The following is a 16,815-nucleotide window of genomic DNA, read 5'->3' on the forward strand; positions in this document are numbered from 1 at the left end:
TTTCTGATCTAAATTTTTATTAGAAACCATATGAGCCAGCACCTAGATTTGGCATTCTCAGGTCTCCAGAACGGTGAGAAATGTGTGTGTGGGGTGAGACTTTGTTACACGGCCCAAGAAGATGAATACAGACCTCATGGTCCTTTCCTCTGTTTTGCATGGATTCACTTGGCGCTCTCATGCAGTCTCATGGCCTTAAGTACCATCTCAATGCCGATGCTCTCAAATCTGCATCTACTCCAGGTATACCTCCAAATTCAAGGCGTGAGCATCCGGTGGCCTACTCAACCATCTTCTTTTCAAGGGCTTACTTGAATCTTTTGAATCTGAAACTTATGCTCCAAACTAAACCTTAGACAGTTCTTCTTGCCGGTTGACAAATTTCCCATTTCAATTTATGTCAGTTTCATAATATTATTACTCAGGTCAAATGCTTGAGACCGTCATCGATTTTTTTCTCTCTCTTCATTCCGTCTCATCTTTGAGAAAATACTGTTGGCTCTACCCTCAAAATGTGTTTAGAATCTGGCCACTTCTCACCTGCTTCGTCACTAAAATCTAGTTAAACAAGTTAACTCGTTGCTTCTGTCCGTCACTACAGTGGCTTCCTAACTGGTCATCCTACTTCCACCATTGCTCCCCCTACACATCAGCCAGAGTGATTCTTTCAAAATTTATTCATATTCTTTTTTTTTTATTTATTTTTTTTTTATTTTTAATTTTTTTTTCAACGTTTATTTATTTTTGGGATAGAGAGAGACAGAGCATGAATGGGGGAGGGGCAGAGAGAGAGGGAGACACAGAATCAGAAACAGGCTCCAGGCTCTGAGCCATCAGTCCAGAGCCTGACGCGGGGCTCGAACTCAGGGACCGCGAGATCGTGACCTGGCTCAAGTCGGACGCTCAACCGACTGCGCCACCCAGGCGCTCCTATTCATATTCTTCAAAATAGAGGAAAAGCCATAGTGCTTCCTCAATAGTCTAGAAGGCCTTATATGATCCGGGTCTCCATGATCCCTCTGACTTCAACCCCTACTCTGTCCTCCTTGCTCACTCTGTTCTAGCCACACTGGCGTTCCTCCTGTTTCTCCAACATGCCAGGCACGCTCCTACCCTGAATGTATATCCTCTCCTGGAATGCCCTTTGCTCAGGTGTATGCTTAACTTCTGCCCTTACCTCTTTCAAGTATATGTTCAGATGTCACCTTAAAAAGCACATCATAGTTAACGCTTGTTGCAGTAACCAGATCTGTAATATATATATATATTTTTTTTTCTTTATTTCTTTCTGTTTATTACTCTTGACCACCACCTACTGACACAGGACTGAGCGAAGACCTGTGGAAGCTCCATACCCTAGGAAGAGTGGGTGCTTCCTTTCTCATCTTTCATTGTGCCACTGTGTGGGAGGGTTTACAAATTCCAAACAGTCAAGTAAGTATAATAGAGTGGAGTAAAGTTATTTCCCCTGCACTGTATGTGGATGCTTAATTACATATATATATGTATTTAAATTTTTCCAAAAATTTTTGTATGTGCCTTAAGTTTTAGTCCTGTGTCAAGCTTGTTTGCTTGGTAGGGGGTTGGTATTTAGACACTGTGTTGTGGGCATCGTTACATCCAGCTGAGACTTGTAGCAGGAAGTGACTTGATCAGAGCTGGGGTGGGGACTCAGGCCTTCATAATACCAAAATTCGTGAGTTTGTACTACTCTTCACCACCTGACATGACATGAGGTAGCAAACACAAATGTACCAGCTCTATCTTAGTATGGATATTTATGAACGTCAACACCATTGACTTTTTCACTCTTTGATTTATCTCTTCACTCTTTGGTTAGAGTTCATAGGTGGAAATAAGCAGGTATCATCAGCAGTAACTACCTATAGTATTTCATGTATTCTAAGATTTTTTTCCATATATTAACATCTCTGAAATCAAGACGTATCTTGTAGTAGATAGCGTGTTATAGTTAATGAAATTCAATAATACTTTGGTGGGTATTCATTATGCATCAGACACCATTCTAATTATTTTGTTTACTGCTCCCGCGTTTGGGGACACCCGGGTGGCTCAGTTGGTTAAGCATCCAACTCTTGATTTTGGCTCAGGTCATCATCTCATGGTTCATGAAGTTGAGCCCTGCCTTGGGGTTCTCTCTCTCTGCCCCTACCCAACTCGTGCGCTCTCTCTCTCTCTTTCTCAAAATAAATAAACGTTAAAAAAAACACTCCCACTTTTGAATACTCCAGTTAACCTGACATGCTGGTGATACTATTCACTCTTTGCAGGTGGAGCAGCTGAGGCATAGAAAGATTGAACAACATGCTCAGAGCCACACATCTGATATGTGGGAGAAATGAGATTTGGACCTTGAGGATTTGGCTCCGGAACTTGTGTTTGTGACCAAAAATGATTCACCACCACCCACTGCTCCTGGAAAGGAGGGTATATTGGCCTACCCATGGCTGGAAAAGAGGTGAATTCATAAGGGTTTAGTGAAGGTTGACTGCGTTATGTGGGCATAACCTCCTTCCCTTGCTTTCATGTCTTCCTTTCAAGTTTCTAGCACTGTTTTTTCATCTAAGATGTTGGGTCAATTTTACAGTGTTGAACACCCTGTGCAATAGGTCAAGAGAGGGGCAGGTGTCAGGATGCAGTCCTGGAAAAGTTCTGAGCGTTTTGTTGCCTGAAGGCAACTTAGCAACTTGGCAACTTACCAGTTGACATCTGGGATACGTTATAGGTCTGACTTCTAGAATTCTTTTCTTTCCCATGTTTTTTTGCTCCTGAATTCAGTGGAAATTTTGTTTTTTATTTTGTGCTGAAGCCAAGGAAGGAGAACTGAAGGAGAGAAGGAGAGAATTATTCCAATAATCCAGCTATACCTTCCAAACTCTGGTGAAAGTGAGAATTATTTAAAAAAGAAAGAAAGAAAGAAAACCCAAAGCCTATACAGATGTAGTTCTTATGATAAATCACTTTTTAATCAGTCATAATTTTGCATTAAGTGCTGAATAAATGCCCTTTGTTTCATACTTAAACTGTCAGTGACTAACATTGGGAGGGCAGACTAGTGCCTATCATTAGAGCGGAGAAAAATCAATACCATTTTTAATTAAAGGCAGGCACAGCCGAGCTTTGAGACAAGCAAATCTCCTTGTCAGTTCATCTCCCCTTTAAACTCTCTCAAAAGTTCAGTTCAGAAGTTAAGAACCAGGCAAATGCAGGAACAGAGTGACAAAATGCTTTGGGGGGAGAGGGAAGTAGGGGGAAGGGATGGGATGAGATGGGGGGGTGCAAACTAACAAAGAAGATAGAGGCTTTTCATTCAGCCTGTCCCTAGGAGACAATCTTAAGGAATGATAAAAGTAGACACTGGCTTATGCTATAGGGATGGTCTTTTCACTTGCAGACTAAAAGATAATGAAAGGAAAGTCAAACAGATATTCTTGTCAGTCGTATTTGATTATGGTTTAGAAGCCAGCACCTGGTATTTTTTAAGTGATTCTTTTCATATTATATTTTACAACTTTGGATATTCTGCCTTTGTAGAGCAAGAGTCCGGCCAGACAGAACTCACAGTGTTGTATATCCCAGCGACACAAGTGACATTCTGCTAACACTTTTGCTGTTTTCTATTTGTTAGAAGCAAGCCACCAGGCCAACCCATACTCAAGAGGAGGAGATTCTATGAGGCTGTAAATAGGAGAGGGGTCACTGAGGACCCTCCTTGCAAGTTGGCTACACAGACCTTTATACCAAGAGGATTATAATCTCTTTGGAGAAAGAATACAAACAAATTGGGGAAATACGAGAAAAAGAAAAGGTACCATTTTGGGGCACCTGGCTGGCTCAGTTGGTTAAATGTCCCACTTTGGCTCAGGTCACCATCTCACGGTTTGTGGGTTCGAGGCCCACATCGAGCTCAGTGCAGACAGCTCGAGCCCTGGAGCCTCCTTCTGGTTCTGTCTCTCTCTCTATCTCTCTCTCTCTCTCTCTGCCCCTCCCTCACTCATGCTCTCTCTCTCTCTCAAAAATAAATAAACATTAAAACATTTTTTAAAAAAAGAAGGAAAAGGTAACATTTCATGATATCCCCAAGTATGATACAGTCAATGAGACCTAGGGATGGTCAGGAAAGATAGAAATGACACAGGAAGAATTTAATCAATGGAGGTTGATGGCACTATGATGAACGGACAGGGACAAGAATGATGCGACACGTTTCCTTCTAGGTATGCCAGAATAGCTATGGAAAGACCCTCAGGGGCCTCTCCTAAGTTTTCAGGCTGCCCATCCACTTTCTGGTTACTGCTATTTTCTTCTCAGCATGAGAACTCCAGCTAAGTCTGGTTTTGCCAATTCGGGTCTTTGTGGTTTTAGGTAATTAAAAAAAAATCCATCTCAAACTGGCTTAAGAATGAAAAAGGATCCAGTAGGAGTTTACCTAATTCAAAACCTCTGGCTCAGTGTGATCCAGAAACCAGCTCTTCTTTTCTGGTCACCACAACTACCCACTATTCTAAATCCTACTGGTTATTCTAAATCTTCACTATATCTCACGTGAGTCCATGAACCTTTTAATTGATTTGTTTATATAGACTGGAGTCTCAAAAAAACATTCGTCCAGGTCCTGCACATTCTAGGGATACCCTGCATATCAAATTGCTAACTCTGGAGTTCCTAGTTAGAAGTCAAGGTATATATACTACATAGAATTTCTGAAGTTTGATCACCTAAATTATGTAGCTTAAATGAGGTTAGAATATATATATGAAGATATATATATATATGTGTGTGTATATATATATATATATACATATATATATATATGTTCATGTATATATATTCATGTGACAATTTGTCCTATAAGAAACAAATTTGTCACAATAGGGCTTATGCATGGCCCAACCAAAGAATTCTTAGTGGTATTGTGCTGTTTATTGATGGATCCACAATTTATAATCCCCATTACCTATAAAATCATCAAAACTATTTGGTGGCCTCCATAGTCTTTCCCGAACACCAGCTCGAACTGCCCATTCTTGCACACAGAACCTCCTCGCTTTTCAAGTCATAATATTCATAGTTTCTTAAGTCATCCCTTTCCCATACTTCTATGACGTACTTTTCCTGAGTTCCCAATTTCCTACCCTATTCATATCCTATACTTTTCCAAGACCTGGCTCAGGTTCATTTTTTTCTGTGAAAACTTGGTTTAAGAAGGTGCAGGACCCCTGAACAGTCTTTAGAACTAGTTAGATTTTCTGCTTATACCAGTTATTTGGAGATTAACTACACAAATGTTGCAATCTCTATTTTGTCTTACATTTTTCTTTAACTTTGTTATGTTATGTTCTATTCTCTTTTGTTTTGCCCTCAACAGCTGGGCAAAATTGATTGTCAATATATATCTATTGATTTGTAGATGAATGCATTGTATGGAGTTCCAGAAAGGCCTTTGACCCAAGAGGTTATCAGATCAACTACAATTATCTTCACAGAGTTGGGTGAAGGGGTAGGGTGTTGATATATGATAGAGGTCTCTGGCATATTTCCCACTTGACTGCAAGTTCTCCCAGAGCAGAGCCATGTTCTTCGCTTTTTAAAATAGACCTTATTTTATAGAAGAGTTTTAGATTTATAGAAAAATGGAGAAGATAGTGCAGAAAGTTCCCACCTGCCCAACCACACAGTTCCCCCTCTTACTAATATCTTACAGTTAGATGGCTTGTTTGTCACAAATAATGGTTCAATGTTTATACATTATTATTAACTAAAATCCAGACTTTACCCAGATTCCCTCAGCTTTACCTAATGTGTTTTTTTTTCTCTTCTAGATTCCTTCCTCAAACACCACATTTCATTTAATCACCACGTGCCCTTAGGTTCCTCTTGGCTGTGACAGTTTCTCAGACTGTCGTTGTTTTTGTTGACCTTTGTTGACAGTCTCAGAGAGTACTGGTCGGGTATTTCATAGGCTGCCCACCCATTGGAATTGTCTGATGTTTCTCTCATGACTTGACTGGGGCTATGGCTTTCTGGAGAGTGGTCACAGAGGCAAAGTGCCATTTTCATCACAGCATGTCAAGGGTACATACTGTCAACATGACATCACTAGTAATGTTGACCTAGATCAACTAGCTCAGGGAGTGTTTGTCAGGTTTCTCGATCGTGAAATTAATCTTTTATCCCACTTCCCTTTACTGTCCTGTTTGGAAGTCACTTTATGGAGCCTCTACCTAAAGGGGTGGGGAGTTTGTGTTCCACTTCCTTGAGGATGGAGTATATGCGTAAATTATGTGGAATTCTGCCACACAGGGTATTTGTCTCTTCCCTCCCATTTATTAATTAATATCAGTATGGACTTATGGAAATCTAGATATTTATTTAATTAATTAATTGATTAATTAATTTTAATGTTTACTTTTCAAAGAGCGAGACAGAGCATGAGCAGGGGAGGGGCAGAGAGAGAGGGAGATACAAAATCCGAAGCAGGCTCCAGGCTCCGAGCTGTCGGCACAGAGCCCGACGCGGGGCTCGAACCCAGGAACCATGAGATCATGATCTGATTGTGTCAGATGCCCAACCGACTGAGCTGCCCAGGTGCCCCGAGATATTTCTTTTATACTTTGGGTTTCAATGCCACCTTTGTTTTGTTACTCATCTTGTTCCAGCTTTGACTATTGGGATCTCTCTCAGTTGGCTCCTGTACCCCCTTGATACAGCCACCATTTTGTTGTTGTTCTGAGCATTTCCTTACTCTCTGGTACACATCATTCACTTCTGGCCACCTCCAGCTCTTAGTGCCTCAGCTAACCATTCGCTAAGTAAATGTTGACTTGAAATGCACCCTGATCGAATTATGGTGAAGCTTATTTGGCTATCATACTTATCCAGTGTTACGTTCTCAATAACAACGATGCATCTGGCTGTAGTTTCTCTCTTGTAAAGGTACACACGCCGCCTATTTTTTGACCCAATATGTTTACATTTCCTTCTCGAACATTTCTCCCTCTGTTTTTCAGTTATTGGCAAGAAGTCTAGAGACATCTCAGCAACAGTTTTGTGTATTTACTTAAATAATACTTAGGACCTTCTGACATTGAAATAGTGGGAAGGCAAAACCCTCAAAGCTCAAATGGCTCCATAGCCCAGTTCGAAGTGAATTTCTTTCCCGGCTTCTCAAGTCAGGCTTCTCTGCTCAATCTCCCACAGCCAACGTAAAACAAGACATTGACCTGAGCATTGGAAAAGCAAAGAAAAGGGTCCAGCATGAATGTGGGGAGATGTACTAAATTCATGTCTTGGGTCAACGCAATTTACTCCTGCCTCCTTCCCCCAGTTCACCTCCTCCCTTAGTCTTGCTTCAGACAATGAATTTCCAGGGAGTTTTTTGCCTTTTGATCTCCTCACTGATCTAATGCAATTGTCCAGTGGCAGAAGCGCTGTGAGGTGCAGAATAAAGTAATGAAGCTAATTTGATTTGCACTCCACCCCCACCCTTCAGATCTACATGTCTTTATTGTATTAGATTCCTAATGAGATTCTCTGTCTGCTCTCCGGAGAACAGTGGCAGTGGGAGGGGTTCATCTCAGGAGATTTCCCCCCATTTACATCCCATCTTTAATGGATATGGACCTGCCTGCCCTTGAGTCATAAGGTGACTATCTTTTCCTTCCTGGACTATCCGGGGCCAGAAGTGGGAAAGCCACCATTGCTACAGAGAAGTGAGGGCTTCTTTCCAGTTCCAGGGGGAAGAAAAAAACAAACAAAACAAACAAGAGTGAAGGTTAGTGCTGGGCTGACCATTTCATGGAAAGAGCTCCAAGCAAATTTCCAGCCTCAAATCATGTTTCAGAGAGAGATTTGCTCCGGTGTGGAGGTGCTCTCTTGGCTGTTTTGCCACCAGCACTATTAATAGGAACAACAAATAGGGGTGCCTGGATGGCTTAGTCAGTTAAGCGTCCGACTTAGGCTCAGGTCATGATCTCGCGGTTCAAAAGTTCGAGCCCTGCGTCAGGCTCTGTGCTGACAGCTCAGAGCCTGGAGTCTGTTTCAGATCCTGTGTCTCCCTCTCTCTCTGCCCTTCCCCTGCTGGTACTCTGTCTTTGTCTCTCTGTCTCTCTGTCTCTTTCTCTCAAACATAAATAAAAACATTTTTTTTTAAATATGAGCAACAAAAATAACATTCCCCAGGGCGCCAAATTTCCTGACCCACTCCAGTTGTCCTTGAGATGGTTCCATGGATTCCAGATGAAGTCCTGGCCAGAATCTGTCTGGCCAGGGACCATTAGAGCAAGAAGTAAACATGAAGTTTATTTTGGAGAACCATATCTGGAGAATATGAAGCTGTCTCTTCCAAAACGACGCTCACTCACTCCCTTCACTCCCCCCTACCACCCACAACGAGCTTTAAACCTTTTCATAAATGAGAGATTTAAACCACTTCGTCAATGTCTATTTAACTAGCCCCTGTTTACACCCTCCAGGATTTTGGCTGTGCTACTGACATTAGCTGTTTCCTATTTTCCAGATCCAAAACACTCGATTTACCTGTCTCAAATTATAACATATACCGGGAGTATAGTGTGATGTGATTTTCCTTGCTTTTAGTCCAAAAGCTGTCTTTGAACTCACTGGCAGCCTGGCTGGGAACTCTGATTTAAATAGTAACATGCACTTAGTTTATACGGTTTAATGAATTACTTTAAGACCCGGCCTGCAGGTGGGAAGACACACATTGGTAATTCACAATCCACAAGTTTATGGCTCAAACATAAAAGGGTTTTGGACTGTTTCGGAAAAAAGTGAAGATAAAAAAAAAGAAAGAAAGAACGAAAGCCAAGCACTACACAAAGAATCATTTCATAAAAGCAAACGTCCCTCGGTTTGTTTTAGGCCTCGTGCAGATCCCTGAAATCATAGGAGGACAGCAAAGGAGAGTGATTGGCATCATGACGACTTTTCTAGGGGGAAAAAGGTAGTTTATATCTAATCTAAGGTCTTTAAGAGGAATCTATCAGCTTTGGTTTGGTTCTCAGTGGACAGGTGTCTGTATCATAGAAGCACCATACATAATTCACCACCAGAGAGCCCCAGAACTTAGCAAGAAGGCTAAATTACCTGTCACTTCCAGAAAAGGTGTTCCCTTCGGGTCAAGGTTGAAGGCTCCGGTAAACCTGCGTGCGAAAGAGCACTTCGCTCCATACTTGAATGTCGGCACTGCTTCTCAGCTGTTGGAAATGCAGGCTGGCTATTCACCCTTCGCTTGCCTACCTCTTTTGCAGGGTCAATGAACACACTATCATTTCTGAAATCAGATTGGAAAGAAGGAAGTGAGGTCACTTGTTTTAATGATCAGAGGCCACTTTGTTTGTGTCAAATCCAAGGAAGCCAAGAATCTCACTCTCTTCACGGAGGGTGTGGGCAAGGGGGTCCCGTCAGAGGTGTGAGCCATTGCAGCTTAGTCTGAATACAAAAGCGTCTCATTATTACCTGGGGGGAGAGCCTGGAGCCTACTCCCAGGCCGCCTCTGCCTTCGGAACACGGTTTCTGAAAGGCAGGTGCCATCTGGCTGTCATTAAGCTGCTGACTGTGACTTTCTCTCGGATTGACTAGTGATGGATTGACAGGTAAAGTGGAGGCTGGTGGAGCCTCCGGTGGGGAGGTGGGCAGAGGTGTGGTTCCCCTCTGTGGCTTTGGGGAACCCATTCGAGGCTTTGTGCATAGATTTCCCCTCAGGTTTATCCTCTGTATTTCAGGAGCTCTGTTTTCGAAACAATGCAACACAAAACAAAAGCATAACATAAAACAGAGAACAGCCACATGAATGGGGGGGGAGGTGAGGGAGGATGCTTATACCATTCAAAAAATATTTTCTTGGTTTCATTAAGAGGGCAGCAAGAGAAGGCTAGTGGTGTTTTTTAGTACTTTTTTTTTTTTTAATTTTAAACATTTTTATTTATGGGAGTGGGGGAGGGGCAGAGAGAGAAGGAGACACAGAATCCAAAGCAGGCTCCAGGCTCTGAGCTGTCAGCCCAGAGACCAAGGTGGGGGGACTTGAACCCATGAACTATGAGATCATGATCTGAGCCAAGTTGGACTCTTCACTTACTGAGTGACCCACGTGCCTCTAATTTTTAGTACTTTTTAACTCTTCTGTTGCCTTACCGTTTCATTATGTTACCATTTCATTATACTCAAATTTGTAGTTTGAATTAAAGAACTGAGTTTTATAAGCTATTTCTAGTAAAATGAGGAGGGATTAATACATAAAAGTTCTGAGATATTCGTACGCAGAAGAATGTTTTGTTATATTAAAACACTTTTATCAAATGTGTCAATCAAACTAATAAAATCAGAATTAAGGATCAGTTCTGCACTGTCTGAGAAATATACTCTATTTGGTACTGTGTTCGGTAAGGTATTGTGTTTGGTCACAACAACTTCTAAAAGCAAGAAGCATAATGCAGGGCAACTGAGTGTCAAAATTGTCAAAGGTTGCCTGATAAATATTTGACTGGTTAATTGATCGAGAACTATTTGCCCCAACTGGGACAAATCTTTAGTGTTTTTGTTTTAATGCTTATTCATTTTTGAGAAAGAGACAGAGCACAAGTTGGGGACGGGCAGCAAGAGGGAGAGAGAGAATCACAAGCAGGCTCCAGGCTGACAGCACAAAGCCCGATGTGGGGCTTGAACCCACGAACCGTGAGATCATGACCTGAGTGGAAATCAAGAATCGGCACTCAACCAGCTGACCCACCCAGGTACCCTAAAAATCTTTAGTGTTTAAATTCAGATGATCTGGGGCACCTGGATGGCTCAGTGGGTTACGTGTCTGATTTCGGCTCTGTCAGAGCTCTACTCCGGCTCTCTCTCTCTCTCTCTCAAAAATAAATAAACATTAAAAAAAATTAAAAAAAAATTCAGATGATCTTGTATCAGAGAAAGTTTTCTCAGATATATATCAGTAAAAGATAGTATGTTCAAATTATGTAAAAAAAAAAGTGTCATTTTAATTTGGTAAGCTCAGGAGAAGCAGAAATAAAAATCATTAATTCAATAAAAAGACTTCCCATGTTTTTTTTCTTTACTTTTTTAATTGAGGTAAAATTTGTATGTAACATGTTATTAGCTTCAGGTATACTGTATGATAATTCAATATTTGTATACGCTACAGGGGATCACCACAGTCTAGTGAGTATCGACCTCCTTCACCCATTTCACCCACAAGGTCAACCCCTCTCCCCTCTGAGAACCGCCAGTCTGTTGTCCGCATCTATGAGTTTCTGACGTATTCTTGAAAGGCCCAAGTTATTGACGGTGTGCTGGCCAGTGTTCCAAAGGCAGTGATTTTGATAGCACCTGCTGGCCGGCTGATCGGAAGCAAGATCATCAGGCAGCGACGTTCAAGGTATGCAAATATGTGGTCCTGTGGGACCACAGTTGTAGACCCTGTTCATTCCCAGGAGACGTGGAGGTGTCCACTGGCAAAAATCAAGGGCCCCAGACCAGTGTGTAAGCTCCTTTCCAGAGGTTATCAGCAAGCTGTGGTGAGGCCAAGTGGGGTTCAAAGGTGTCTCCTTGCCTATGTTCCCTGAATGCAGCCCTGTAGCCCCTGCATGTGTGGGGACGCTCAGCTTCAGGCGGAAGCTCCAGGACAGGCAGATGGGCCTTTTTCACAGGCAGACGGGGGTGTCCTTCTGTCTATTACCTGTGCAGTGTGCTGGGTGTGGTAGGCGGCTTAAACTTCTTTCCTCCCTTCCTTCCTTCCTTCCTTCTTTCATTCTTTCTTCCTCCTTTTCTTTCCTTTCCTTTTTCTTTCTTTCTCTTTTTTTCTTTCTTTCCTTCTTTCTTTCTCGGATGGTACGCTGAAACTCAATAATTAGAAGTTTATTTTTTTAAAGTTTATTTATTTTAAGAGAGAGAGAGAGAGTGAGAGTGCAAGCAGGGAGGGGCAGAGAGAGAGGGAGAGAGGCAGAATCCCAAGCGGGCTCCATACTGTCAGCATAGAGCCCACCATTGGGCTTGAATTCATGCACCCTGAGATCACGACCTGAGCCAAGATCAAGAGTCAGATGCTTGGGGCGCCTGGGTGGCTCAGAGCCTAGAGCCTGCTTCGGATTCTGTGTCTCCCTCTCTCTCTGCCCCTCCCCCGCTCATGCTCTGTCTCTCTCTCTCTCTCTCTCTCTCTCTCTCTCTCTGTCAAAAAGAAATAAACATTAAAAAAAAAAAGAAAAAGAGTCAGATGCTGAAGGGGCGCCTGGGTGGCTCAGTCGGTTGAGCGTCCAACTTCATGATCTCACGGTTTGTGAATTTGAGCCCCGCGTCAGGCTCTGTGTTGACCACTTGGATTCCATGTCTCCTCCTCTCTCTGCCCCTCCCATGCTCATGCTCTGTCTCTCTCTGTCTCCCAATAATAAGTAAACATTAAAAAAATTTTTTTTTGTAAATAAGCCTATTTTAATGTTTCTTACAATAGAATAAATAGTTCTCTTGATGGCTGCAGATATGTAAGGCTGTTGGGCAGTATTTGGAGAACCACCACAGAAATGGTGTCTTCTTAACTGGTGAGTAGTCTTCAGGAATTGTCAAGAGTTACTTGTCTGAAAGTGCTGTCAAACCTGCAAGACTGTATTTATGCATCCATCGTTTTCAGGATTGTTGGTAACCTGGGCATATTTTCCCCAAATAACCTTGCCTCCTTGTGTCACAAGGCCCAACTCACTCACGTTCACTTCAATGACAGTACCTTTGGTAATAACACCCAAAGACGTATATAGTGGGGATGAGGGATTCTTTTTTACACCAAGTATTGGCAGGCAAAAGGTGGCTTTCAATTCAGGATGCGTTACATGGGCCTTTTTGAAACGTAAGCCCATTGGCCTAATGAATCTTTCATATTTAGGTGGTTTCCGAGTAAAGCCATCTCCAACAAAGCAGACTTTTGTAACCATCCTCTTCCATGCTTTCTTGTTTCTCTTTCCTGTTCGAATAACTTTTAATACGTCTGTTTCTCCCTGGGCACGAACTTTGGGCAAAGGGACTTCCCATTTTGCTGCTTTCTCTTTTCGTTTTTGTTTAATCATATTGGAAAGTACTTTAGCTCGGGACTGTCCCTCCCCGTCCAGCAGATACGCAAGTACTGCTCCTTGTGGAGTCTTTTCATCATTCTTTTGCTTGGTGTTTCTCTTTTCATGCATCTTGATAGTCTTTTTCATTTGTATTTTCTCAGCATGGCGCCGTTTATGGTAGAGCTTAGCTTTCAGACCAATCATCTTTTTTGCCTTCTTTGAACGTTCATGAGCCTCTCGACCTTCCTTCTTTCTCTTTTTCTCATGGTAATCCAAACGACAGCCATAGTGTTTCCGGTGTAACTCAATATATTCGTTTTGTGGCATGGTGACAGCCGCAGAGCCACCAGGTGCAGGTGCCAGGGCGCAAAGAAGCTCTCAATTTTCGGGTCTCACAGACCCGTGAGTTCACTCCACACACCCCGATGGGAAAGAGCAAAAAAAAAATTTTTTAAAGAGTCAGATGCTTACCCAACTGAGCCACCGAGGTGCCCCAATAGACGTTTCTTAAAGGTTAATTGAAACATGAACTTTTTGTAGTTTGTTATATTAAAATCCACTGGTCTGCCTTGGACTTTAAAAAAATGTTAAAGTATAAATGACATACAATGTCATACTAGTCTTAGGTATATAAAGGTGATTTGACAATTCTCTACATTACTCAGTGCTCATCACAATACATGTAGTCACCATCTGTCACCATACAACGTTATTACAATATTATTGACTATATTCCCTATGCTGTATTTTTCATCTCTGCAACTTACTTATTTTTTAAGTGGAAGTTCGTACCTCTTAATCCCCTTCACCTATTTCACCCATCCCTTCCCACCTCCCCTCTGGCAACCACCGGTTTGTTCTCTGTACTGAGAGTCTGGCTTTTGTCTGTTTGTTCGTTTGTTTCGCTTTTTAGATTCCATACACAGGTGAAATCATATGCTATTTGTCTTTCTCTGCCAGACCATCTTTCTGATTGGTATGGTCTCTTGGGGTCTACAGACACAAGCCCCTCTGATAACCAAGGCCAGGCAATCAAGGGAGGCCCCCGGATGGACGCTACTCGCCCACCAGCTTTGGCGAGGCTGTGTCCCCATCATGGCTGTCTCTGCTAGCAAGGTAGAGGGAGAGTGCAAAAATGGCTCTCACCAGAGCCTCTATCCCCCAAGAAAGTCCCAACTGGTCAGCACCAGCACCTCCCAACAGATGCTTTAAAATTAGCAAGTGAATTTCCTTCACATATAATCACTTCTTAAGCTGCTGCCTTTGTACTGGTTCCTGGGGCAAGTGAGTCCACATGCCATCCCCTCAAAATGAGTATCTCAGATCCCCACAGCCCCCAGGTCCCCTGGACATAAGCCCCATTGGCTTCCAAAGCTTGGCATTTTGGGGGCCTCATCTCTCTGGTGCAGGTCCTAAGGGTTGAGTCGCTCAATGGCACAACCCGCTTCTTTGGGAGAGGCTCTGGATTTGTGAGATCTCTCCTTATTATACGCGGATAGGGTGGCGGCGTTTGGTGAGACTCTGCTTCTCCTACCATCTAGCCATGACATGTTTATCCCTTGTTGTGGAGAGAGTTGTTCTTTTTAATTTTTTTCCCCCACCGGGAATTATTCTATACATAGCTGTGGATTTGGTGTGTCTGTGGGAGGAGGTAAGTTCAGCGTCTCCATTGCCACCATCTTGGATTGCCTCTTCCCATGTTTTTTGATGATAGAAATTAACATTCTATTCAGAACATTAGTTTACAATTATATAAATAAAACGAATGAGTTTTTAGAACTAGCTTTTATAAACATCTAATTTATAATAATGAATGAAATAGGAAAGGGTCTTGTTAACTACTGATTGAGAAGTAAAAAGTAATTTTTCTCTTTTACATATATTATTTGTGTAAGTGTATTTTTTATTATTATTATTATTATTATTATTATTATTTTGAGAGAGAGAGAGACAGGGTGTGAGCAGGGGAGGAGCAGAGAGAGAGGGAGACTGAGAATCCCAAGCAGGGTCCACACACCAGCATGAAGAGCCCAACACGGGGCTCAGACTCGGGAAACTGTGAGATCACAGCCTGAGCTGAAATCAAGAGTCAGCCGCTTAACTTAATGAGCCACCCAGGTGTCCCTGTGTAAATGTATCTTTATACAGAGTTGCACACTGAATTTTGTTTCTGTGCATGTTTCAAGCTCTGTGTGTAGTTTTACTTCTAAATAATTCTATATATAATCAAATGAATATAATGAATACGATTTTTTAATTTTATTTATTTATTTCGAGAGAGAGAGAGCATGCACACACATGCACGCAAGTGGTGGAGGGGCAGAGAGAGAGGGAAAGAATCCCAAGCGGACTCCATGCTGACAGACCAACACGGGGCTCAATCGCATGAACTGTGAGATCATGACCTGAGCCAAAATCAAGAGTCAGATGCTTAACTGACGGAGTCACCCAGGCACCACCCCCCAAATTATTTTAATTAAAAATTGTCTGAAATAGGGGCGCCTGGGTGGCTCCGTCAGTTGAGCATCTGACTTTGGCTCAGGTCATGATCTTGCGGTCCATGAGTTCAAGCCCTGCGTCGGGCTCTGTGCTGACAGCCCAGAGCCTGGAGTCTGTTTTGGATTCTGTGTCTCCCTCTCTGTCTGCCACTTCCCGGCTCACTCTCTGTCTCTCTCTCTCTCTGTCTCAAAAATAAATAAATTGTCTGGAATAAAAATGTCTGAAATAAAAAATCCCTTCCAAATATATATATATATGTGGCACATAGACACAGCAGATTTCTAAGTGACGTCACAAAAAGCCATTGCTGCGTGAATACCTTGATCCGTGGTATATGTATAGCAAGGATTATCACACAGAGAAATTCTCAGGGAGCAGGATATGAAAGGAGACGGAGAAGCTTCCACTGCTATTATTTCAAGGCTGATTTCTCATTTTCTCTAAATGTTTCAAAAAGCTCTCTTCACGCTTCTTGTTGAGATTTCTAGGGGGTGGGAAGGGTGTAGTACATAGAAGCTTGGAATTGTTTTCTGTTTTGTAGGAGTGCAAGCATTTGGATATGCCTATGGAGAAATTATCTGAATGGATCCCATGACTTTAAATACCATCTATATACTGCCGACACCCAAATTTATATCTCCTCCTTGGACGTCTCTTTGAACTCCAAACTCATATACCAAGCTAGCTACCAGATGTCTCCACTCGGAAATCCACATTTCAAAGGTAACACATTTAAAAACAAGCTCATATTTTGAACCCATAATTTTCTCTTCCAAACTTGTTCCTTCTTTGGTCTTTTCCATTACAGTTGACAGAAACCCATCTTCCCAATGAATCAGTCCCCAAACCCTCGAGTCATCCTCGACTTCTCTTTCTCTCACACTTTACGGCTGTTCTGTGATGAAATCCTGTTAGCTTTCATCCCAGTGTCTCTAGGATCCAGCCACCCTTCACCAGCTCTGCCCACACCACTCTGGTCCGAACCACCCTTGCCTCTTGCTCCTGATTGGTTTCCCTCTTTGATTCTCCCCGACCCAGACCATACCCTCTCTTTGCACACAGCAGTCAGACTGACTCCCGTTAAGTGTAGTAAGTTCATGCTGCCCCTCTACTTGAAAGCCTCCAACAGCACTCCTTCTCATGCAGAGTCAAGCCAAGTGCCTACGTCTGTGTAGGATGCTCACAGACCCACCTCCGTTATGCCCCTGACCTCATTTCCCTCTGTTTTCCCTTC

At 42.5% G+C, this 16,815-nt stretch overlaps 1 pseudogene; it reads right to left on the minus strand.

Moving 5' to 3' along the window:
• Nucleotides 1-12,447: 12,447 nt before the first annotated feature.
• On the minus strand, nt 12,448-13,512 carry LOC112864821 (ribosome biogenesis protein NSA2 homolog pseudogene; annotated as a pseudogene).
• Nucleotides 13,513-16,815: the final 3,303 nt, after the last annotated feature.

Source organism: Puma concolor, chromosome E4, assembly GCF_028749965.1.
Source record: "Puma concolor isolate L17-30 chromosome E4, mPumCon1.1.hap2, whole genome shotgun sequence".
In the NCBI taxonomy this organism is placed as follows: Eukaryota; Metazoa; Chordata; class Mammalia; order Carnivora; family Felidae; genus Puma; species Puma concolor.